The sequence below is a fragment of the Ambystoma mexicanum genome, chromosome 6p (genome assembly GCF_040938575.1).
Source record: "Ambystoma mexicanum isolate Mex_15411 chromosome 6p, UKY_AmexF1_1, whole genome shotgun sequence".
Taxonomy (NCBI): Eukaryota; Metazoa; Chordata; class Amphibia; order Caudata; family Ambystomatidae; genus Ambystoma; species Ambystoma mexicanum.
This window is the reverse complement of record NC_090935.1, coordinates 1,052,150,158-1,052,175,080: the sequence shown is the minus strand read 5'-3', so window position 1 is coordinate 1,052,175,080 and position 24,923 is coordinate 1,052,150,158. Positions and strand designations below refer to the sequence as shown.

General features: G+C 47.4%; 1 protein-coding gene across 1 annotated transcript in view; it reads left to right on the top strand.

Annotated features, from left to right (window-relative positions):
- The first annotated feature begins 22,537 nt into the window (after window positions 1-22,537).
- SECISBP2 (SECIS binding protein 2) overlaps window positions 22,538-24,923 on the top strand; it is a 1,396,020-nt gene continuing 1,393,634 nt past the window's right edge. Inside the window, exon 1 of the mRNA XM_069625655.1 lies at window positions 22,538-22,556. The gene's annotated coding sequence lies outside the window, so the exon portion shown is untranslated. The remainder of the gene's footprint in view (window positions 22,557-24,923) is intronic.

Here is a 24,923-nt window from a genome sequence, read left to right as displayed (position 1 = left end):
GACAAGAGTACGTCTCTATGCAATTCTGTGTGTAGAAATGGGGTCAGAACATGATGGTTTGCTCTTTCACACAGAAGTCCGATGGCTGCTAGGGGAAGAATGCTGCAATGTGTGTTTGAACTCCAAAACGAAGTGCAGCAATTCCTTTTGGATGTGGACACTGGCAAAGCAAACCATCTGTGTGATTCCAGCTCGTTTGTGCTTTTGGTATACCTTGCTGATATTTTCGATAAGCGAAACACCCTCAATATGTCGTTGTAAGGAGCAAATGCCAATTCATTTACAAATAAAAAGGTATTTGCCTTCAAGATGAAGCTAGAACTCTGGAAAAGAACAATTGGAGCTGGGGTAGCAGTTCAGTTCCCATTGCTTGCAGGAGCAATTGAGGAAACAGTACAACTTGCTGCATGTCCTAGAACCAAATCACAAGTCACCCAACAACATTAAGGTCTAGCTTTGCTAAATACTTCCCTGAAGAAAATGCTGGCATTAATGACTGGGTGATGCAGCCTTTTCTGGCAGAAGAGGTGGTGCATCTTTCATTTAATGCCCAACAGGAGCTGATTGAGGTTCAGTCGGACACTACTCTGCAATCTGAATTTAAGAACATTGCAGCAGGTGACTTTTGGCTGAAGGTAATCCTGGAGTGTGCTACATTGGCATGGTCTGCTATACAGCCTCTTACCCTTTGGGTCTTCATACTTGTGCGAAATAGGCTTTTCAGCATTGGCTGTACTGAAAACAAAATACTGCACAAGACTGGAAGTGGAGGACAACCTCAGAGTGGCGGTCCCAAAAATAAAGCCACACATTGACTAACTTTCTGCAGAGTGACAGGCACACCCGTCCCATTAGCACTTGCTCTGTAAAATCAAATTGCCTTCTGCTGAATAAACTAATAGGAATGTATTTTGAGAAAATAAAAGACCCACTGGAAAATGTTGTGTTTACTTGCATGGTTTCTATGTTTGGATTGGAAGTGATTGTCCTACTGTCTTGGAATGTCTCCCCAACAACATACCCCTTCAAAATGATGGCACCCCGCATTCTGCAGCCATCTCTATAAAAATAAATAATAATAACACCAACACAGAGGGGCGGGGCACGGGGGGACCTGGACAATTTATTTTTTGCTCAATGGGGCCTTGGCATAAACGTTTATGACCACTGCTCTAGACCCACACCAAGATGCCCCCATCCCTCCCTCCAAACCAACGCCAATGTGCACCTATCCCTGCCTCCATCCCACATCAAGATGCCCCTGTCCTGACCTCTGGACCCCACCAGGATGCCCCATCCCTCCTTCGGGACCATACCACGATGCCCCATCCTCCACACACCAGGATGCGCCCATCATGCCCTCCAGACCCACACCAAGCTGTCCCATCCCTCCATTCGAGGTCCAAGATGCCCCCCTCCGATCCAGACCCAACTAGGAAGCCCCATCCCTCCTTCTAAACCATACCATGATGCCCCATCCTCCCTCCACATAGCAAGATGCCCCATGCCGCTCGCAGACCCACACCAAGATGCCCCTGTGCCTCTCCTGAACCACATGCAGATAGTCCCAATCGACCCCATCTAAAACCACCCATCCTACCCACCAACACTCATCAATCTATATTACAAATACTTTAAGTAAATGTAATTTTTGTATTCTATCGCAGCCTCCTCCACACCCCCAAATCTCCACCTGGTGTCTTGCAGGAACGTTCACGGTATCCTGAAGAAAATGGGCAGTTTTAATCTCAGCCACCCAAGAGCATGCAGATACCTGCTGTTCTTGCAGCAACAGCCTTCTCAGTTACAGCACCGAAAAATCACGACGAGGGCCACCAAGAGCACGCAGATTCCTGCTGCTCTCGCAGACAGCGCCTTTTCCGTTCCGGCTCCCAAATATCACGAGGGATAAGATGAAGTCGGACTCCCATCTGGTGTCTAGCAGAATGTTTCCCGGTATCTCAAAGAAAATGCCCATTTTAATCTCATTCACCCAAAAGGCAAGAGCACGCAGTTTCCAGTTGTTCCTCCAGCCAGAGCCTTTCCCTGGTGTCCGACTCCGTTCAAGAAAGATCAATATGAGGGACAAGGGGACGTCAGTGCATGGTAGGAACAGAACGTACCCAGGGTCGGACTGGGACAAGAAATAGGTGGCCCACCCCTCGCCTCAAAAAAAGTGGCCCACCCCTCGTCTAAAAAAGTGGCTCTCAAACCATCATCTGTGAATCGCGTCAATTCACGACTTTACAGAAAATGTTATCCCAAAATCTCACACCAGGATAAATTACCCTTTGCAATAGGGTGGCCAACTTTTCAGAATGGCTTCGCAGGACACTTGACGCGCAGAGCCTCAAAAATGGTTTGTAGCGTGCAAGAATTTATATAGCTCCATTTGTTCGCACCAACATATGGATACTTTTGTTTAAGTATGACTGTTGTGATGTTTAAATGTCCTGTCATCTCTGGGTGCAGAGCAGTCAACCATTGACTGATGACTGCACACCTAGTGTACATTCTTTTATAGGCTTAGCCATTCTTGTATATCACATGGCCGTTTCAGGTCTGTTTTTGGTCTTGTTTTGCCATAATGTGTCCATGGGTGTGTAATACATGGAAGGGGGCATTCAAGCCTGTGCCCTACGGACTTAGGCCACAATACAACTCCAGGGGGAACCTGAGGCAAAATGGTGTTGCCCCGGCAACCTGGTCCACCAGAGAAAGTGTGGTTGTGTGTGCGTGGCAGAGAGGGGGTGGGCTTTATGATTCGAATACTTAGCATAGCATACACTGTCCATTTATTAGATGACAATACAGTGGGAAGACAGAAAACAATCCCTCTATGCATAAGATGTTTTATCAAAATTGTTTACTGAAAGTTTAGCAGAAGTTAATAAACCGAACTACTCACTAGTGCTCCTTTTATTGCATCCAGTCGAACTGCTTGGCTCACATTTTTTGTATTGTCAGACCTTAAAACAACCAGCAATCAGTGGTTGAAGTGTACGAAAAGTAGTGGAACTATGTTCCCTACTGGCCTGGACTGCTCCCCACAAACCCCATCGCCGTTCATCCGGCCCCACCCATTACAAACCCCAAAACACATGTGACTGCTGTTGGGAATGTTCAGTGCAGTGCACTGAAGGTGCAAGTTTCAACTTCTTCCTACACTTTTATTTTAAAATGAAACCATTCTGGAGCGCTTTCTTTTTAAAATCAAATCATAGGAACAGAACAGTAAAACTGAACTAAAAGAAAAGTGCTTACCACTTACCAGTAGTGACGGTGACAGCGCTCGAAAGATAAAAGGCGCTTCCTAGGTCTGTGTGTGTGCTGAGTCTGATGCATTGTGTGCCCCTTGCAGTGTCTGCGGATTTCGGGCAGGGATCAGGAGGACGCTTCATTTGGTTCTAGTGCCTCTTGCTCAGAAGGTTCTGAAGCAGCTCATGCATTGAAGGCACTATTCCTGCTGTGCTTGAGGATGGGACACAGTCACACAACTCGTTTGCAGGCTCTGGGAACATGGGTGCGCAGTGTTCTGGAGGTCAGGCCAGGGGATGCAGGAATGCTTTAAAATATACGACACATGAAAGAGGTTGCATCAGACTTGCTGCTGTCTGTTAATACAATGTGTACTAACAGTTAGTATGGGGGGCTTATGTTTTCCACCAGAGGCAGGTGAGTGCGCCCGCATCCAGAGAGCCCCCTGGGCCCGTAGTATTTTACTTTCTTTCCCTGCACTAGCGCTCGAGCACCGCTGCTGCCGGCAGCCCCTCTCCCCACCCCGTCTCCTACACCCATTTCCATGTTTTCCTCCCACCTCCCGAACCGCCCAGCACCCCTCTCTCTGGTCCTCTCAGCCCTCATTACCGCACCCCCCCCCCAGGCAGCCCCTGCGGCTAAGGGCCCCAAGACCAAGGGCGGCTCCAATGGAGGCGGCTCCAGGAAGTATCAGCAGGAGTCTGTAGGGGAAGCCAGTGGCCAGCCGTCAACAAGGTAGGAGAGGCATGGGTTAGGAGTAGATCAACCACTCTACCCTATAATCCTAGCCTCTTAACAAACTGATATAAAACAGTATTATTAGCTCCCATTGCCTCTCTATCTCTCCCCCACACCCTGAAGAAATACGATACTCACCTGACCCGCTGGCCGTGGACCCCTCACCCAATACACAGGTCTCCCAAATTGTATTGTATGATATTCTGATTGCATTGATAGGCCTCTCTCCCAATACACAAGTCTCCCAGATTTAGCAGGGTTTCTGTCCCCTAATTGTATTGTATGACATTCAGTTTGCATTGATAGAACTCCCTCCAAATACACAGGTCGCCCAAATTCAGCAGGCTTTCTGTTCCCAAGTTGTATTGTATAATATTCAGATTGCATTGATAGGCCTCTCTCCCACTATACAGGACTCCCAAATTTAGCAGGGTTTCTGCTCCCAAATTGTATTATATGATATTCAGATTGCATCGTTAGGCCTCTCTCCCACTATACAGGCCCCCCAAATTTAGCAGAGGTTCTGTCCCCAAACTGTATTGTATGATATTCAGATTTCATCGATAGCCCTCTCCCACTATACAGGTCTACCAAATTTATCAGGGGTTCTGTCCCCAAATTGTATTGTATGACACTCAGATTGCATTGATAGGCCTCTCTGCCAATACACAGGTCTCCCAAATTCAGCAGGCATTCTGTCCCCAAGTTGTATTGTATGATATTCAGATTGCATTGATATGACCCTCTCCCAAAACACAGGTCTCCAAAATGTAGCAAGGTTTCTGTTCCGAAATTGTATTGTACGATATTCAGATTGTACTGATAGGCCTCTCTCCCACTATACAGGTCTCCCGAATTTAGCAGGGCTTCGGCTCCCAAATTGTATTATATGCAGATTGCATCGATAGACCTCTCTCCCACTATACAGGTCTCCCGAATTTAGCAGGGCTTCGGCTCCCAAATTGTATTATATGCAGATTGTTTCGATAGACCTCTCTCCCACTATACAGGTCTCCCAAATTTATCAGGGGTTCTATCCCCAAACTGTATTGTATGATATTCAGATTTCATTGATAGGCCCCTCTCCCAATACACACGCCTCCAAAATTTAGCAGAGTTTCTGTTCCCAAATTGTATTGTATGATATTCAGATTGCACTGAGAGGCCTCTCTCCCAATACACAGGTCTCCCAAATTTAGTAGGCTTTCTGTTCCCAAATTGTATTATATGATATTCAGATTGCATTGATAGGCCTCTCGCCCACTATACAGGTCTCCCAAGTCTAGCGGGGGTTCTTTCCCTGGGTTGCATTGTGTGATGTTCAGATTGCAATGATCGGCCTCTTTCCCGCAGTGCAGGTCTCCCAAATTTAGCAGGAGTTTGGTCCCCAAATTGCATTGTGTGATATTTAGATTGCATTGATGGGCCTCTCTCCCACTATATAGGTCTCCCAAATTTAGCAGGGGTTCTGCTCCCAAAATTTACATTGCAAGGATTACAATACTCCTTGAGAGTCCCTCCCACCATACGAGACTCTAGAACATAGTCAGTCTTAGTCTCAAGCACTAACTTAGCTTAACCACCTTAACAGACTCCTAGTGAGGACCTGACCGTGATAGTATAGTCCTACCGCCCTCACCTTTTCCGAGAGACCTACATAGACAGCACTGAACTTTGAACTACAATCCCCAACAACGGTACGCCCAGCACCACAACCCCGCCGGACAGCACTCTGAGGATACACAAACAACCCACCCGAAGAACAGACAGCACAAAAAAGCACCGAAGCCTACCAATGCAAGAAGAAATACCAGCACTCCCATCAAGACACAGCAGCCAAACACTCAACCGGCAACTCCGCACTGAGCACCAAAATGCCCCAGACCAGTAAGGGATGCAGAGAAAGAGCACAAGACAAGGCCGCAGTGGACACAGACACACAAATCCAACCTACCACCGAAGCAACAACCGCAAATAGAGGAAACAACGCCAAAAACCAAAACTACCAGGACAAAATTCCAAAGGAAAAATTCACTATATCTCACACAATACCTTGCAACAACCCCAGAACCAGAACAACCCAACGACACATACCAAGACACACAAAGAACAGCCCGAAACAACCAGGAAAAAGACGGGAGCACCCAAGAAGAATGCGGCTAGAGTCCGACCCCATCACCCCATACATCACAAGAACAGAAGGACACCCTCAACACCCGCGCCATACCGGACATGATGACGAAGATCAGATAACCAACAACCCAAACATGAACCTAACTGACCAATTCAACGAAGAAGCAGCCTTCACGGACCTTCACCTAACCAACACAAACAGAGAAGCAACACCACTAAACAGCCTAGCTCTCAATCTAACAGACCGCTTCAATGAAGATGCAGCCTTCACCGATCCTCATACGCCGTCCTACAATGAAGATGCAGCCTTCGCTGATCCTCATCCACCCCCAATCAACGCCAACAACGATGCACCGAAACCAAACAACCACAAACCAAAACAAGGAACATCCAAAACCACACCAAAAAGATCCACTGCAACCTCATCAATGCAAGGTCAATGTCCAAACATGCCACAGAGATATACAATCTGCTCTGCGACGGAGGGATCGACATCCTGTTTGTAACAGAAACTTGGCTAGACGACAACTACAAGATCACCCTCAACAACTGCTTGCCTGAATACTTCAAAGGCGTCCAAGCAAACAGAAAAACCAAAAGAGGGGAAGGGCTGGCAATCATTCACAAGGAACACCTGGATATCAAATTGGAAGACCCACTAAACATGGATAAATGTGAATCCCTATCATACGTCTAGCAGTAAGCCCTGAAATTCATACTAATATATAGACCACAGACCTACGATGCAACCTTCGTAGACGCCTTCACAGAAGCAATCACTGTCCTTGCCATCAAACACAATCACCTGATAGTCCTCGGAGACGTCAACATCTGGTGCGAAGGAGAAACCACGACCATACAAAAATCACTAACCAGCCAACTAGCAGCAATGAACCTACAACAACTAGTCAAAGGAGCAACCCACTCGGCAGGGCATACACTTGACGCAATCTTCGCGAACAAACTACTCCTTACCACGCCACCCCCAATTCAAATACCCTGGAGCGACCACCTCATCATCCCCTTCGTAATCAAAATGACCACCCCAACAAACAGTCAACCGGACAAAACGACGAACACCATGAAAAGAAACTGGAGAACCATCAAAAACTCCAACCTGAAAGAACTCCTGTAGCTAAGCAAACCAAACCGATCATTCATGGAAGAAGATGACCTGGAAAAAAAGGTCACCCTGCTGTATTCCTGGATTAGAACTACTATAGACAACATCACCAAAGAAAAACCTTTCGCTTCTTCTAATAAACGGTCAATGGCAAAATGGTTCTCCCCACTACTTAGCACCATGAAAAGGAAAAACCAAAGACTAGAACTTGATTGTAGAAAACAAAACGATGCAGTGAACAAACTGAAATTCCTACAACACAACCAGGCATACAAAAAAGAAATACAAAAAGCAAAGAGAAAACACTACGACAACCAAATCTTCGAAGCACCAAACACCCAAAAAGAACTCTTCAAAATCATAAACGAAATCAAAAATCCTCTGGGATGTAACAACACACCAACTCCGTCCACGAAACTTTGCAATGACCTGCAGACCACTTCAAAAACAAAATCACCAACATCCGACAAACCATACAAAGCAGACCGTCTGATCTGACCAGAACCCCCACCTACACCCAAGAGGAGCACCCAAACAAACTACGAAGCTTTCCAGAAATATCAGTGGAGACATTCGTCAAACTGGTAAACGAAAGCAATAAGTCAGGGTCCCCCGAAGACCCCTGGCCACCAGACATACAAATTGATTCCCAAACAAGGAACGCCCATGGAATATCACAGGAACGTCCTCAACCATTCGATCGCCACTGGGAAAGTGCCACATGCCTTCAAAACTGCATAAATCAGGCCACTACTCAAAGATACAGCGGGAAACGTAGAGGACCTCTCCAACTACAGACCCATCTCCAACATCCCATATACAGCCTAGCTGCTCGAAACGTACATATACAAAACAACCCAAGAGTTTATAGAAGAGCACGGCCTACTAGACCAGGCACAAGTTGGCTTCAGACCACAGAGGAACGGAATCAGCCCTACTCTCAATATGGGATGATCTAAAAATCAACACAGACTCCGACAACAGCACTGCCTTGATACTCCTAGACCTATTGGCAGCATTCGATGCAGTCGACCATGACACCCTCATAACGAGATTAGAAGACTTGGAACAACAGACACCGCCCTACTATGGATCAAATCCTCCCTAACAAACAGAACGAAAACCGTATGGATGAAACCCTTCAAATTGAGCCCAAGAGATTCCACCCAGCCCTCAGGTAAGGTGCATATGGAGTCTTTTTACGCATGTAATTATAGCAATTACGGAGCATTTCATGTTCTACTGCGTTACGTTTACGCTGTATTTATTTTCATTAAAAAGCATACTTTCCTCCACTAGATAGCACTGTAGGAGTGTTTTGCAGCCTATGTGTAAACTCGCATTTTGCTCCGGATCAACTGCTATGCTGAGCCTGGGCACTCTGCAGTTTGTGCACAGTGCGGAGGAGAGGACCCTGCACCGTGTATGAAACATTTAACCCTGCCGCAACACCTAAAAGATTTCCCCAAACTCAGTAAGCTGCGGTTCCAAATCCTGTATAAACAGTGATTAGAAGTGCTGGCTGCTGATTTGACTAACAACTAGGATATGGTGCCAGCAAACAGTTGAGTGTCAATGCGGCCCACGGAGAGTAAACCCCGGGAAGGAAGGACGTTAAACTCTTGAAAACACAGTAATACCTGGTCACTCAGAGATGCAGCGTCAGCCGTCTTCACACTAAGCAAACTCATCAGTTTCCAATCCCGTGAGATGGATCCAGCTATGTGCAACGGACGTAGGGATGTATTCCCCCTTTTCCATTTAGAGCCGGATTACACAGTGGTCATCACGCTGTGCGATAACAGCTAACACACATATCATCGCCCCACCTGAGCGCAAATACTCGGTCTGGATTGGCGGCTCCATCCTGGCATCTTTGTCCACCTTCCAGCAGATGCGGATCAGCAAGCAGGAGTATGACGAGTCTGGCCCTGCCATTGTGCACTGTAAATGCTTCCAAATGGATGCACAGAGAAACACATACAAGAATTACAACAGACTAGGGTATTTCGCATATTCCTTTTTTTTGTTTGCAGTCTTCGGTGAAGGTTGAAAAAAACGAAATAAGAAAGTGATGGCCATAGTTTTCATTTTTTTCTCTCATGTCTGTAGTGTGTACAAGATCTTAGCATAGCATTGTCCTTGTAATTAAGCATTATTTGGTGTTACTGTTCCCTTCAATGGCGTTCATCCCATTTAAGAACATTCTATATACGCATGGGGCCTATGAGTGACCTGCACATGGCTGCAAAGTCGTAGACCCAAGTATTGTTTATCTATTGCCTTTGCAAAATTGGGTTTAGACTTCCACAACTGTTTTGCTTTTTTGAATCTTTATTCGCCAATACTTTGTCATAAGTGTCACATGCTCGAAATGTATATTTTGTTTTACCAGAAAACTTTGCATGCCCAATTACCGTTTGAAATATATACAATGTTGTGAACACCATCCGTACATCATTGCGCTACAAGAATTCTCTGCTTGCTCATTTGATTAAAAGAAAGAGCAAATAAATGTGTCTAAAAATATATATATATGAGTAGTGGTGGCTGCTAGTGAAACATGTCAGGAAATATGACTTGCCAATGAAAGCACCGGCCACGAGCAATGTTTCAGCGTGACTGCCATTGAGTAGGTGTCCTAGTCTTGCAAGGAATGCCTCTCCTTACCTGTGCCCTTTCTGCATGGGTGTGGCCTAAGAACTTGTCGGATTAAAATAAAGCCTGTTATATGTGTAGCTTCCAGTTTGGAGAGCACACATGTCTAAGAATAGCCGAGGCATACCAGGATGTGCCTGCCCACAGAGTCCAACTCGTCCACCGGGGACTCCCATCTCCCATAGACTAGTAATACTAAAATGAGCAGGAGCTCGGACGGGGCCACAGCAGAGAGCCTGCCTGGGGGCTGCTAGTGCCCCCTGCAGGGAATCCCTGCCTCCTGCCCAGCAGCTGCCAGTGGCACCTTGAGTGAAGCCCTGCCAGTACACCTGCCAGCCCTGGTCCATAGTGGAGATCCTGCTAGCAGGTGGCTGTGCCAGGGCCCCTTCTCTGGCCCGAGAGCTCTGCCCTGCACAGGGTTACGAGAGATTGGGGTTCTCACGCTTGTGATCTGAAAACGTACACTTGAGTTGCACGTATTACAAACAGTATTTGTCATGTGTGGCTGTGTCACAGTGTGTTGCAAAAACACAAGCCTGGTGTAGATGTTACTGTTGTGTGGCTATTTTCAGGTGATTGTGTCCAGAGTGTTCACATTTTAAAGCACAGCACTTTGCATTCGCGTGCAGGTTTTGTATGCCCTTCAGAGTATGCACCCAATGGATTACGAATGGAAAGTGGTGTTGTCTTAAATGCCAGGATGGCATGGTACCACTTGACACCTGTGTATTCCTTTATGGGGGCCGACTGGCTATGAGTCAGTCATGTGTATTCAGCTCCGGCCTTTTATCCCGCAGATCTTTCCTCGCTGGGACTGTAGTTTCGCTCCGTCCAGCATTGGAAGTGAGGTTGGCTGAAGAGCGGGGAATAGCCATCTAACAACTCTTGAGAAATGGACTGGCTGCTTTCTTTTAGTTTGGAAGTGTGCAGGGACTCTTGCATGTCGTTGGAGAGGCTGTCTGTGGGGCAGGGTACTGGTGCTACACTGTACTTTTTTTTTCTTGGGGGCATGCTGGTACAATCCTGTGCAGGTGTGTAGACCTCATGTTAACCCGTGTCACAGGTGAGTAGTAGGTACAGTCCTGTTTTCACTTGCTGTATACCCACAGCTACAAACTTGTGGGAGCAGCCCGTGACTTGATGGTAGGAAAGCCAGCTGTGCCTTCTATCCGCTGCGGTCAGCCTCTGAATTGGGGCCCCCAATGTCATGATCTCTGCTTCCAAAAGGTCAGGGTTTTCCCAACTCCCTTGGAAGCAGATCCATAACCCAGGTTCCGAGTGCCAACCAGTCCCAATTGGGACCTTTTGGACCCAGTCCTGGCGCCAGTGGCACCAGGCTCATAAATACGCCCAGTCCCAGCGCTGGAAGCGCCGGGCTCATAATGCTTTGGTGGACTTACCCGCAGCAGACCATGCTGCTTACTTGCCTACCAGTTGAGCCTCTGATCCTCTTCTGTTTGGAACTACTTTTCCTGTTGGGTGGGGCAGGAGCCACTCCCTAGATTCAGAACACTGGAACTCTTCTGGAAAGCAGGAACTCTTTTCTTACCTAGGCGTGGCTGTGGAAGGAGACACCTAAGCACTACAGGAGGCTATTTAAACCACACCCGATGGATGAATCTTGCTTTGCGTTATTCTGCATCCTCTGCAGCAGAACGCTCATCGTGTCTTCTGCATCTGATCCTGGGCCTAAGGAAAAAGGCTTACCATCCTGAATCCAGTCTTCAGCAACACCTATAAAGACAAGAAAGAACAGGTTAGCATTACGGTCTTCAGTGACAGCTCTTCACTTACCTGGTCCATCGGCTGTCACCAACGCCTCGCGCTGCATTCTGGCATCTGAAAGACAAAGGCTTACCTACTCTTCGTGCGCTCCGGAGGTCTTCACACTGCATTCCGGCATCTGAAAGACAAAAGCTTACCAACTCTTTGCACGCTCCGGAGGCCTTCGGCGCTGCATCCCGCATCTGAAAGGCAAAACAGGGTGCGTTTAAAGACATTGGGGAACTTTAATACTCACGTGCCATTACTCCTTTCCACATCTAACCCAGTGGGTATTCCGGCACCCTGCAGCCGCTCCGAACTTGTACCTGCAAAATAAAAAGACAGTTAGAGCGCATCGTGAAGCAGGCAACAAGCGCTTACTTACGTGCTTCCAGGCGCTTCTATTCATCACACGGGCTCCATCTTCAACTCACTTCAGCCCGTCATCCGCCATCGCCGGAACCCTGCAAAACAAGAAACATCATTACTAAAGACTTTAAAGACATTAGAATTACTCGAAACTTACCGTTCGTGCAGTAAACGACGGACAGCAGTCCTCTGAAGTCAAGAGGCCTGCTCCCCTTATCCAGTGAAGAAACTGGTTACAGCACCCTGCCCCGAGGCAGATGGAGGGCACGGCGTTCACTTACCTATGGTGAGAGCGTTAACCTTTGGGGTTCTACAGGAGAAGAGAAAGGGAAGAAGAGAGAGACATTCAATAACCCAGTTCCTTAATCCCATATTTTCTATCTGCAGACATTTTACCCTTCAAGTCAGACATACAGTGCACAGAGGTCCAGCCCAAAGAGCCAGCCGTGTGTTACACATCACCTTTGCAGATACGGTATACGCCCAGTCAAGACCGGCGCCTCTACGGGAATCAGGTGAGCGTTACAGAACGCAAAGCCTACCACAAAACTCCCGTCTAGGCGCTATGGAAACCTCGGATACCGACCAGCTAGCCCAGTTACTTGGGGAACTAAGGGCAGAAGTGCATGCAGCCCGTCAGGAAACGAACGCTCTAAGAAGGGAACTGATTATTTCCAAGGAGCGAACAGATGATCTCGCTAGACAATTGCTACAGTCACAAGCCGGACAGACCCCGTTACCCGCATCTGGGGGAAATCTTCCTTCTACATCCTCTATGAATCCGGTGCAGATCAACCTACCAGGGAATGTACCTCTGGCTCCGCCCGAACGATTTTCTGGTGACCCAAAGAGGTTTGCAGTATTTATCAATCAGTGCCGGTTGCATTTCTTATGCCGGCCAGCAGCCTTTCCAACTGATCAAGCTAAAGTAGCTTTCGTGCGTTCGTACCTTAGTGGCAATGCGGCAGACTGGTCGATCCCTCTAGTAAATCAAGATGATCCGGTCCTCCATGATTTTCAAGCTTTTCAGCTCAGTATGGAAAAACTGTTCGCAAGACATTCACAGGGGCAGGCCTTGGACAATGAGCTTCTTTCGTTGCGACAAGGTAATCAAGACCTTTTGGCTTATATTGCGTCTTTCAACAGACTGATAGTGGAAACTCAATGGCCTGAGGACAAAAGGATTACGCTGTTTTATAGAGGTCTACGTGGAGAGCTCAAAGATGTGTTAGCCCAAGTAGTGAATCCCCCACAAGATTGTTCGGACTATATAGACTTAGTCGTTCAAATAGATCACAGACTGCAGAACAGGAAGGCCGATCGTTCCAAGTTTGATGCTCGAGTATTTTCCAAACCGCCAACTCCTTCCAAAGGAGTAGACTCCGGGGAACCCATGCAAATAGGGGGTCTGAAAGGTCCTCTAACACAAAAGGAGCGGGAAAGGAGAAAACAGTTGCAATTATGCCTCTATTGCGGAAACTCAGGGCACTTTCTTCGAGACTGTCCGGTGAAACCTGCCAAGAAGGCAGTAGGAGCTGCAGTTACCAAAGTTACAAACTCTGAGCAGGGAAACGACCTCGCCCGACAAGAATAGAGGTCCTCTTGCCGAGCGTGAAAACCAGTTCTGTGACCTCGCATTTCGTGATACCTATGGTCCTCATTAGCCCTGATAATCCGGATCGATTACATGCAATTGAAGCTTACGTCGACAGCGGTGCCATCGGCAATTATGTGGATCATGAAATGGTTTTGAGGATGAATCTAACTCTTTGTCCCAAGGCTGTAAAGGACGTCATTACTACGGTGGATGGTACGGAGATAACCTCCGGGCCAGTAACGCATACCACTCAAGAGGTGACGCTAGTAAGTCAAGATGGACACCATGAGAAGATCGTGTTCGATGTGATCAAGGACCCTCAGTTTCAGATTATTCTAGGAATACCTTGGTTAGAGAAACACAATCCTCTGATCGATTGGCGAGCAAGAACGGTCCAGTTTCCAGAATGTGTCTCTACTTGTCACCCTCCACCTGGTGTTGCACTGGCAGCAATTTCTTCAGAGACTCCCCAGTTACCTCCCGAATACCTAGAATACCAAGATGTTTTCCGGAAGGATCAGGCTAACTCTCTACCTCCTCATAGATCTTATGACTGCCAGATAGACCCGATACCTGGATCTACTCCTCCTTGTAGTAGAATTTATGCCCTCACCGAGCCTGAGAACCTTCACCTTCGACAATACCTGGATCAATACCTGGCAAATGGGTTTATTCGTCCTTCCAAGTCCCCTGCTTCTTCAGCTTTGTTCTTCGTTCCAAAAAAGGAAGGAGACCTTAAATCTTGTATAGATTATCGCTCCCTGAACCAGATCACCGTTAAGAATAGATATCCGTTACCTTTGATCCCTGAACTCCTGGACCAAGTCAGAAAAGCATGCATATATACAAAGCTGGATCTTAGAGGAGCTTACCACTTGGTACGAGTAAAAGAGGGCGATGAATGGAAGACGGCCTTCCGCACCAAGTATGGGCTATTTGAATATCAGGTCATGCCCTTCGGACTTTGCAATGCCCCGGCCGCCTTTCAATATTTTATGAACGATGTCCTCAGAGAGCTCATAGATGTGTGTGTTGTTGTTTACATTGACGACATCCTCGTTTATTCTTCATCGGAATCTGAACATCGGAAACACGTGAAAATGGTCCTCGAAAGATTGCGTCAACACAAACTTTTCGCTAAGTTGGAAAAATGTGTTTTCAACGTGACTGAAGTTGAATTCTTGGGATTCATATTATCACCTGGCGGAGTGCGTATGGATTCAAAGAAGGTCGATGCAGTTCTCAAATGGCCATCACCATCCTCCGTAAAAGGTGTGCAAAGCATGTTAGGCTTCGCTAACTTTTACCGCAGGTTTATCCCCGAATTCTCTCGAATAGTCCAGCCCATCACTGCCTTGTTAAAGAAAAACAAACGTTTTGAATGGTCTACCGAGGCGGAACAAGCTTTCCAGGATTTGAAGACTAAATTTATCTCTGCACCAATCTTAAAACACCCTCGCCCCGAACTCCCCTACATCGTGGAAACTGATGCTTCAAGCCTTGCCATGGGGGCAGTTCTATCACAAAAGGACCCGGTAACCAATCAGTTGCATCCCGTGGCATTTTGGTCCCGCAAATTCTCGCCTCCTGAAATCAATTACACGATTACTGACAAGGAACTTCTGGCTATCAAGTCTGCCTTTAAGGGTTGGCGGCATTATCTGCTGGGGGCCCGACACACCGTTACTGTGATTACGGATCACCGAAACCTGCAATATTTGAAAACCGCAAAAGCCCAATCCTCTAGACAACTCCGTTGGGCATTATTCTTTGCCGAGTTTGACTTCATAATTACCTATCGACCTGGTACAAAGAACGGTAAAGCTGATGCCCTTTCTCGGATGGGAGTGGAAGAAAACTTGATCAACCCTAAACCTGTACCAATCATTCCCGAACAAAGAATTCTGGGTGTAATCGCCACAGAATCCATAGAGGAAGTTAAGGATAAGGCCAGGCAACTTGTAACTCCAGCAGACATACAGAATTGGCATCTGCAGGGAAAGGACTTTGCAGTAAAGGACAACTTATTGTATTTCCAAGAACGATTATACCTACCCAGCACAGATTTACAGAAAAAAGTAATCTCTTGTTATCACGATTCTTTAATGGAAGGACATCCCGGTATGGCCAAGACCTCAGAAAAGATCAAGCGCTACTTCTGGTGGCCGTCTTGGAAAAAAGATATCAGAGACTTTATAATGTCCTGTGGAGTATGCGCCCAAAACAAGAGTCAAAAGGAAAGACCAGCAGGCCTCTTACGCCCTATTGACATCCCACCTCGCCCTTGGCATACGCTTTCTATGGACTTCATCACTGATCTACCTCCATGCTCCGGATACAATACGATTCTAGTAATCGTGGACTTATTCTCCAAGATGGCGCATTTCATTCCGCTCAAAGGCTTGCCAACAGCAGCAACTCTGGCCCGAGAATTTCTCGAAAACATCGTCCGACTGCACGGTTTTCCTTCGGTTCTAATTTCGGATCGAGGTAGTCAATTTATTTCTCATTTTTGGCAAAGTTGCTGTCGGTCGGCTCAAATTGATGTGAGACTATCGACCAGTCACCACCCTCAGACCGACGGACAAACCGAGAGGACCAATCAAACTCTGGAACAGTATTTACGCTGCATGCTGCAACAAACTGAAAAAACTTGGAAAGACATCCTTTGGATAGCCGAATATGCCTACAATAACTCTGTCCATTCGGGAACTGGGAAAACCCCGTTTTTTCTTTTGTACGGCAGTCACCCTCGAACCTCGGAGTTGGATCCCCTCCAAGATCTTGAAACACCAGCAGTAGACTACCTACATTCTACAATCACCCAAGCCTTTAAGGAAGCTGTTTCTCACCTTCAAAGGGCTAAAGAACAATACAAGAAAGGAGCAGATCAACATCGGAAGGAAGCCCCTCAATATCAAGTAGGGGATCAAGTCTGGTTATCCACCAAATATCTACCTCTAAAAGGGCCACGCACATTCAACCCAAGATACCTTGGTCCCTATTCCATCACTACCATAGTAAACCCAGTAGCGGTCAAGTTGGACTTGCCCCCGCACATGAAGATACATCCGGTCTTCCACGTCTCTCTATTAAAACCCGTGCAACCTCAAACCCGACTAACTAAATCTCCAAAACCTATCCTAGTTGATGGAGAACTCGAGTTTGAAGTCAAAAGCATTCTGGACTCCAAGATCTCCAAATCTAAACTATTTTACCTAATTGACTGGAAAGGCTACGGCCCCCAAGAGAGATTCTGGGAACCTGCTGAATATGTCCACGCTCCTCGCCTAATCAAAAGATTTCACCGAACATTTCCTGACAAGCCAAAACCCCCGGAGAAGCCCGGTTTGGGAGGGGCCTTGAGGGGGGGTACTGTCATGATCTCTGCTTCCAAAAGGTCAGGGTTTTCCCAACTCCCTTGGAAGCAGATCCATAACCCAGGTTCCGAGTGCCAACCAGTCCCAATTGGGACCTTTTGGACCCAGTCCTGGCGCCAGTGGCACCAGGCTCATAAATATGCCCAGTCCCAGCGCCGGGCTCATAATGCTTGGGTGGACTTACCTGCAGCAGACCATGCTGCTTACTTGCCTACCAGTTGAGCCTCTGATCCTCTTCTGTTTGGAACTACTTTTCCTGTTGGGTGGGGCAGGAGCCACTCCCTAGATTCAGAACACTGGAACTCTTCTGGAAAGCAGGAACTCTTTTCTTACCTAGGCGTGGCTGTGGAAGGAGACACCTAAGCACTACAGGAGGCTATTTAAACCACACCCGATGGATGAATCTTGCTTTGCGTTATTCTGCATCCTCTGCAGCAGAACGCTCATCGTGTCTTCTGCATCTGATCCTGGGCCTAAGGAAAAAGGCTTACCATCCTGAATCCAGTCTTCAGCAACACCTATAAAGACAAGAAAGAACAGGTTAGCATTACGGTCTTCAGTGACAGCTCTTCACTTACCTGGTCCATCGGCTGTCACCAACGCCTCGCGCTGCATTCTGGCATCTGAAAGACAAAGGCTTACCTACTCTTCGTGCGCTCCGGAGGTCTTCACACTGCATTCCGGCATCTGAAAGACAAAAGCTTACCAACTCTTCGCACGCTCCGGAGGCCTTCGGCGCTGCATCCCGCATCTGAAAGACAAAACAAGGTGCGTTTAAAGACATTGGGGAACTTTAATACTCACGTGCCATTACTCCTTTCCACATCTAACCCAGTGGGTATTCCGGCACCCTGCAGCCGCTCCGAACTTGTACCTGCAAAATAAAAAGACAGTTAGAGCGCATCGTGAAGCAGGCAACAAGCGCTTACTTACGTGCTTCCAGGCGCTTCTATTCATCACACGGGCTCCATCTTCAACTCACTTCAGCCCGTCATCCGCCATCGCCGGAACCCTGCAAAACAAGAAACATCATTACTAAAGACTTTAAAGACATTAGAATTACTCGAAACTTACCGTTCGTGCAGTAAACGACGGACAGCAGTCCTCTGAAGTCAAGAGGCCTGCTCCCCTTATCCAGTGAAGAAACTGGTTACAGCACCCTGCCCCGAGGCAGATGGAGGGCACGGCGTTCACTTACCTATGGTGAGAGCGTTAACCTTTGGGGTTCTACAGGAGAAGAGAAAGGGAAGAAGAGAGAGACATTCAATAACCCAGTTCCTTAATCCCATATTTTCTATCTGCAGACATCTTACCCTTCAAGTCAGACATACAGTGCACAGAGGTCCAGCCCAAAGAGCCAGCCGTGTGTTACACATCACCTTTGCAGATACGGTATACGCCCAGTCAAGACCGGCGCCTCTACGGGAATCAGGTGAGCGTTACACCCAAGCCGTGCCACAGCATGCATGGGTAACCAGGATTCCTAAGAAATGAGTTTGGTTTAGAGTGTTCTGTAATGCCATGTGTGTAAAGTACCCAATCTCTCTGAATGTGATTTTGTAAATAGTATTTGAGCTATTTGTATTCAGATGCTGTTGTGCTGGGTGCCCGTGTAGGGTAAGGGTGCTTTACTCTCTTGCAGAGGAGAAAACTAATTTTTACTCTCTTGAAATTGCATTTACGTTCTAATTTGAAAAATCATGCGTAAAATACTCCCACCTCAAAATCTTATCTGGAGCACTGATTCCACCTGTGGAGTACCACAAGGATCATCCTTCTCCCCACTACTTTTCAACATCTACCTGGATCTACTTATCAGAATCATCAAAAGCCACGGCCTCCCCTGCTACAACTACGCTGACGATACACAAATAATCTTCAAAATACAAGACAACCCAGAAATAAACTCAATGCTAGAAAACTGCCTCTGCAATGTATTCCTCTGGATGAACTCCAACTCCCTCAAAATCAACCCAGACAAAATCTAAATAACGATCACCACAAAAAAATGGAGGAGAAAACCAATTCATCCCTTGGCCAAGGGAACTCTTGACAACCCCAACACCCTGGCCGATTGTAAAAAACCTGGGGGTTCTGATGGACAATCTCACGCTAGAGCCACAAGTAAGAGGATCTTACCGTTCCTATCGTTCGCCAACAAAACAAACACTATCCTCGCCGTCGTCATGTCCAAAGTAGACTACGCCAATAGCCTAAACCTAGGCATGCCTGAACGGGTCTTAAAAAACTACAACCCATTCAAAACACAGCAGCCAGACTACTTCTGAAACTACCCGAAGAGAACACATTGCACCAGCGCTGAAAACACTACATTGGCTACCAATAAAACAATGAATACAATTCAAAACAATGTGCATTACGCACAGAGCAGTACACAATGTAGGCGCCGAGTTCCTAAGAGACAATCTGCGCCTACATCAACCAAGAAGAACGGTCATATCAAGCATGAACATCCGCCTGGAACCAATGCCCTACAACAAAAGAAAACTTGGAGGATCCTCCTTCTCGCACCAAGCCCCAAAAACCTGCAACGACCTTCCAGAGTACATACGTACAAGAAACCACCTATTGTTCAGGAAATTACTCAAAACCTGGCTCTTTACGTCATAACTAGAAAGACCGGCCAATGGGGCACACGCACAACTAAATCATCAATTAACGCAGAGAGACCCTGATACACACTGACCAATCAATGGGGATAAGCCAAGGTAAATATCCCACGACATACTCAACGATCAAACGGGACACAGCCGCAATACGACCAAAAACTGTACACATAGCAAGACAAAGACAGAAACAATAGGACGAATCATCAAGAGGACCATGACCTTAATTACAACCATCCCCAACAGCCCTAAGGACAAAATATAGAGAGGGAAAGGAAGCACTGCACCACAAGCCCCAATCCAGTGGGTGAGAAATAGAATGTTTCATCACTACACACCGTCCACCAATACACAGTAGGCAGCACAATGCCCCACCTCACTAAACTACAACTAAACAATAGCCCCACGGATGTTCACCCCACGTAAACCAAAAAAACAGTCAGGACAGAAGGAAACGAACGACTTAATACACAGGCTCACCAAGACGGATGCACCAGGACCACCACATCAACACGGTTCCGACCCTGAACCATTCAAAGCCTCAACCGACCAGGGTCACACTAGATAACCTGAGAATAGATACTACCTCCCCAGTCCCACACCTGAAGATTGGGTTCAGACACACCTACCAATCCAAACATTACTCAATATGACACAGCTGGATCTGCGCAGCACCACCAAAGCGAGTCGGCCCACGAGGAACCAGCAACAACCCAACCCACAGGCATACAACTCTAACGGAACCATAAGTACCTTAATAGGGATACAGACCCCACTAACCCAACCCTCAATCTTCTGCATACTTAAACCCACACAAAGCCCCACAACCATCTCTCTCACAGCAATCCGCACGCACTTTACCACACTGCATCAACAACACAAACTTCACCCACAGCACTCGAGGCCTCGTCTGATCCGATACTAGCACCAACGCCCAGCACTCGGTGTATACCGAGCTGAAGCTGCCAACAGCACATCACTTCTCCCACTCTCCCCCCCCCCGACTAACCCTACCCGTCCTCCTTCCTGTTTAAAGATCCGCCAGAGCGCCTGGGGATCAATTCCGTTGGTGACGGTGCAGTATACAAGTACCTTTAACATAACCCACTCAGCTATCCCCCTAAGTGTACAGCATTGCCATTGAGCCGCAGCGTGCCGTAAAGCTGCGGACAGTCTTCCGATGTGATGGGCACATCGGTACCACCCTGGCAGGATCTGCACACAAGACCTGGCATGATCCGCACACATCTATTTCTGTCCTACAAGCCCCTGGCGCGTCACTGTGCTTGAAAAGCTCTGCAGTGTCTGGAGAACGGGGGAGCTCCGCAGGGACGGTGCTACCATCGGGGCGCACAGATTCTTTCTTCCCCAAACCTGCTTTATAAGCATTTAAGTGCTTTATACACATAGCCCACATCTTCTGTGCCCAGCTCACGGACGAGCCCATCGGTTCAAGTTCCCCACCGGCACCCTAGAAATAACGCCTGGCAGCAGAGGTATTGATTGCATAATTTGATAATGCTGGTTAAAAAAGTCAATATAAACCAGCTGCGAGTGTAGGGCACCCAACTACTGACGGACCCAGCAAACGAGCCCCTTCACTTGCGGTATCTAGGCCCATCATCGCAATGCCCAAGGTCCTGCCAAAGGGCGCAACGACCACCAACCCCCCATCAAAATTTACCGGGCCAGTTCAGCATCCCCCGCGAAGAGATTACGTCTTGCGCTTGTGTAAATGCACCACAGCCCAACTACGCCCGCCCTAGGGTAGCCAGCAGTCACCTATGTGTATCCTAACTGTCACGCGGGTGCAAAAGCAAAACCGCCCCCACCAGTGAACCGCACCGCACTCCTCACCAGACATTTAATAATCCAGGTTTCCCTGGTCGCAGACTAAAGCTGTGCACTGATCCTGGCTCAATCAATCACCCTACACCCCAGGAAAAGTTAATGGGGCACCGAGGGGCTCGCATCAAGGATGCGGTCGCGAGCACGGGAGAGATGGGGCCAACAGGGGGAGAGTATCTTACCTCTCACATCAGCTCTGGAGCCTGAATCCCGGGAGCGGGGGGCAGCTGTTTGCAGGGGGGCTGGAACGTGTCAGATGGCATAGACCCCTTCCTTCGCTAGTTAATAATCCATTAAAGTGGGGGTCAGGACCCAACTGCACATGCAGGGGAGCAAACTGAAAATGGGGGGTTAGGGGGTCAGAAAGCGGAGATTCCCGGCGGTGACTTCCCTCCCTTCAAGGGCGGGCGGGCGGGCGGGCATCGAGCACCAGGATGTTGCTTTTTACAAAACAGTGGAAGCAGCTCGGCCCGCTCCCAGTGTTTTGTTAAAAAAAAAAGTAACAATTCCTTCACTAGTGCCATGGTGTCTCGCTCTCGCGCCGACTCGCTGCCTGCAGCCCTGGTCATGCAGCGTAGACAGGGCCTGCGGGCAATCCCTGAGCCGGAGCGAGACCGGCCGACGTGGGCTTAAAACCGGCGGCCCCTCGTCCGCCTCCAAAACGATTTCGGCCCAGCCACAGCCGATTGGCCGGCCAGTGGGCCAATCCAAGCCTGAACGAACCCAAAGTCACGTGAACAAGAGTAGGCGGGGCGTACCTATGGTACGTTTCTGGATGGACACTACTGATGAGTTAGCGTAGCATATGCGTACATAGCCTGAACGTAACTTGAAACTCACGTGATGTGAAGGAAGAGAAGTGTCACTAGTGTCAGTTTCTCAGACTGGAACTATTACCCAGATAAACCCAAACGAGGATTAACTCTGCAGAGAAGCAACAGCTGTACAATAGACAAGAAAGAGCCCGTTAGCACTGTGAGTAAAGGTGTATGGAGACTCGTTTGGATGTGGTTTGAGGATACAAACGTACAGGATCTGTGAGGTGCGCCGAGATCCAGAAGGTTGGTGAGGACTAGTAGAGTGGACATGAAGGCATCTGAGGTCTGCCGATTGGATCTCAGGGACTCTGACATGCTGGACGTGACAGTGGCTGTATCGCGCATTTAGAGGAGGTAGATGAATGAAGGATTCTAGTGCCAAAGGCTTGTTAAGTTTTTAGTTTGTGCGATAGTTCCATAGTTGCAGTTTGCTTGTGTGTGACTTTTCCACGCTGCCAGTGTGGTACATTCGAGGTTGCTTTATCACAAGCTGAGCGAAGTTTTGCTGTCTGCGTAGTTCTAGTGACTTCATGCATGCCCCTTTAAATGCTGTCTTGAAGCGATTCTTGCGCTCCTCAAATGCATTCCTATCATGTAACAAACAAAGAACCGGCAACTAACTATGCTGGTAAAATCCATTTGATCTCACAAGTGCGTCCCTGTAAACTATGCTGGTAAAATCCATTTTATCTCATAAGTGCTTCCCTGTAACGTACACACACGAAGACTTGCACTTTCTTGTTACATCAGCAATTACCCCAGAGTTCATTACCTTCCATGATTTAATAATTGGATGCCCAGGAATTGTAATTTAGGATTTCCATGTGCTTGGTGTTTGTAGTTTTTGCAGCCTTGGATTACCTGGACTTCATATTGTCTTTTACATTCTGAAAGATAGCTCCTATGAGCACGGATGCCAACCTTTTATTTTTGGTATTGAGGGAGGGCCCATGGCAGACCCCGCCTCCCGAATATGAGCCAGCAAAGTGGCAAGTCTGCATACAGAACAGGACTGCATGGTATGTATGCAGTGCCGTAAGTGGCACTGGAAAATGGAGAAGGGCTCATCAAGGGGGGGAGAGGGGCGAGGTCACCTGCCCGCATGTTAGCTGACGCCTTCATGACGACTTCCGTGTTAATGGGCTACAGGCAGCGGGAGAGGGTGCTGATCTTTGCATTAATTTACTAAAGGCTTGCCTGGCAAGGGACAGCACCTTGTCTTTTCAGCCTTAATGGTGGTGCTGCCTCTTGCCACGCATTATGCCAGGACATGGTACAGTATGTGTACAATGGGTGTTCCTGTCCTCTCTAATTCCGTACTGCAGTCACTTTTGAGCAGTTTGTGATTTAAACCTTCCCAAGGGACCCATGCATTAGTGATAAATCCTAATCATGAGGTGAAGCAACAACCATTAACTATGACTGGTTTTATGGTAGCCTCTTTATTATTTTGGTGGCTAGTCTTATGAGTTTTTTTCTTAAAAAAGAAAGGATCAAGTGTTCAGATACGAAAACGAGACAGCACAGAGAAACACCATGATTTTAACTTGACATAGCTAGGTCAAAAACAGGTCAACAACTGTGTGTATATAGGCAAAGATAAAGATGAACAATGCAGAAAGAGTGCAATTCTTCTCAGGTCTGTACAAACAATATGCAATGATTCTTTGTAATTGTTATAATTGAACTAGAGGTATACACAATATTACTTCATAGAGGTCACAATCTCATAGTTTCAATGCTGTGTAGTATTGTATTCAGTTCCTATTTTTTTCAATACATTCAAACAGACCGGTAAGGTTAGGAAAGCACAAAGTCCTTTTTGATGTGAGGCATAGATATTAGGCCCTAACCGGGTTATTGTGGATAGAGACAATTATATTTGTCCATGTGACAATGGTTAGAAAATGTGGTCAGCTGTAGCTGATCCCTGACCAAGAGAGACTGGTCCTGGACAGGGTACAGTGGCACCATTAAGGCTGGAAAGGGGAGGCTGTTGGAAGCCAAAGCTTTTTTCCTAAAGCCTGTAGCTCCCCTGAATGAGCGGGAGTTCAGGCTTTAGAAAAAAAAAGGCTTCGGCTTCCAACGGCCACACCCTTTCTTTGATAATGGATTCAAGGGATGCCTCGCAGGTGCTGATGCCACAATTATGGATTAAAGGCATGTTTTTCTGAAGCCTGACGCTCTCGCACATGAGCAAGAGCTTCAGGCTTTAGAAAAAACATTGTCCTCTAGCGGCCGGGGCTGCCAGGTGACATTAGTGAGCCCCTGCAGGACCCCACCTCAGAACAGTATCTCTGAGCCTGCCGGTGCTCAGCCCTGGCTCGTGTATATATAGATTAACTGAGAACACTTTAAAGTTTAGTTAAGTTGACCAGATTTATTGCAACAAAACCCTTGACATTTTGCACTTATGGAAAGTCATGACTGGCTTAACTCGGCATGTTCCTGTTAATGCCACCCCCCTATAATGCCATTTTATATGTTATTGTGAATCCCTTCTCTAATGTAGATGTGTTCTTGGGCTTTGCAATGATAACGCGCCAAGTTAAGCCGGTCCCGACTTTCCAAATGCACAGAATTTCAAGAGTTTTGGTGCAATAAATCTGG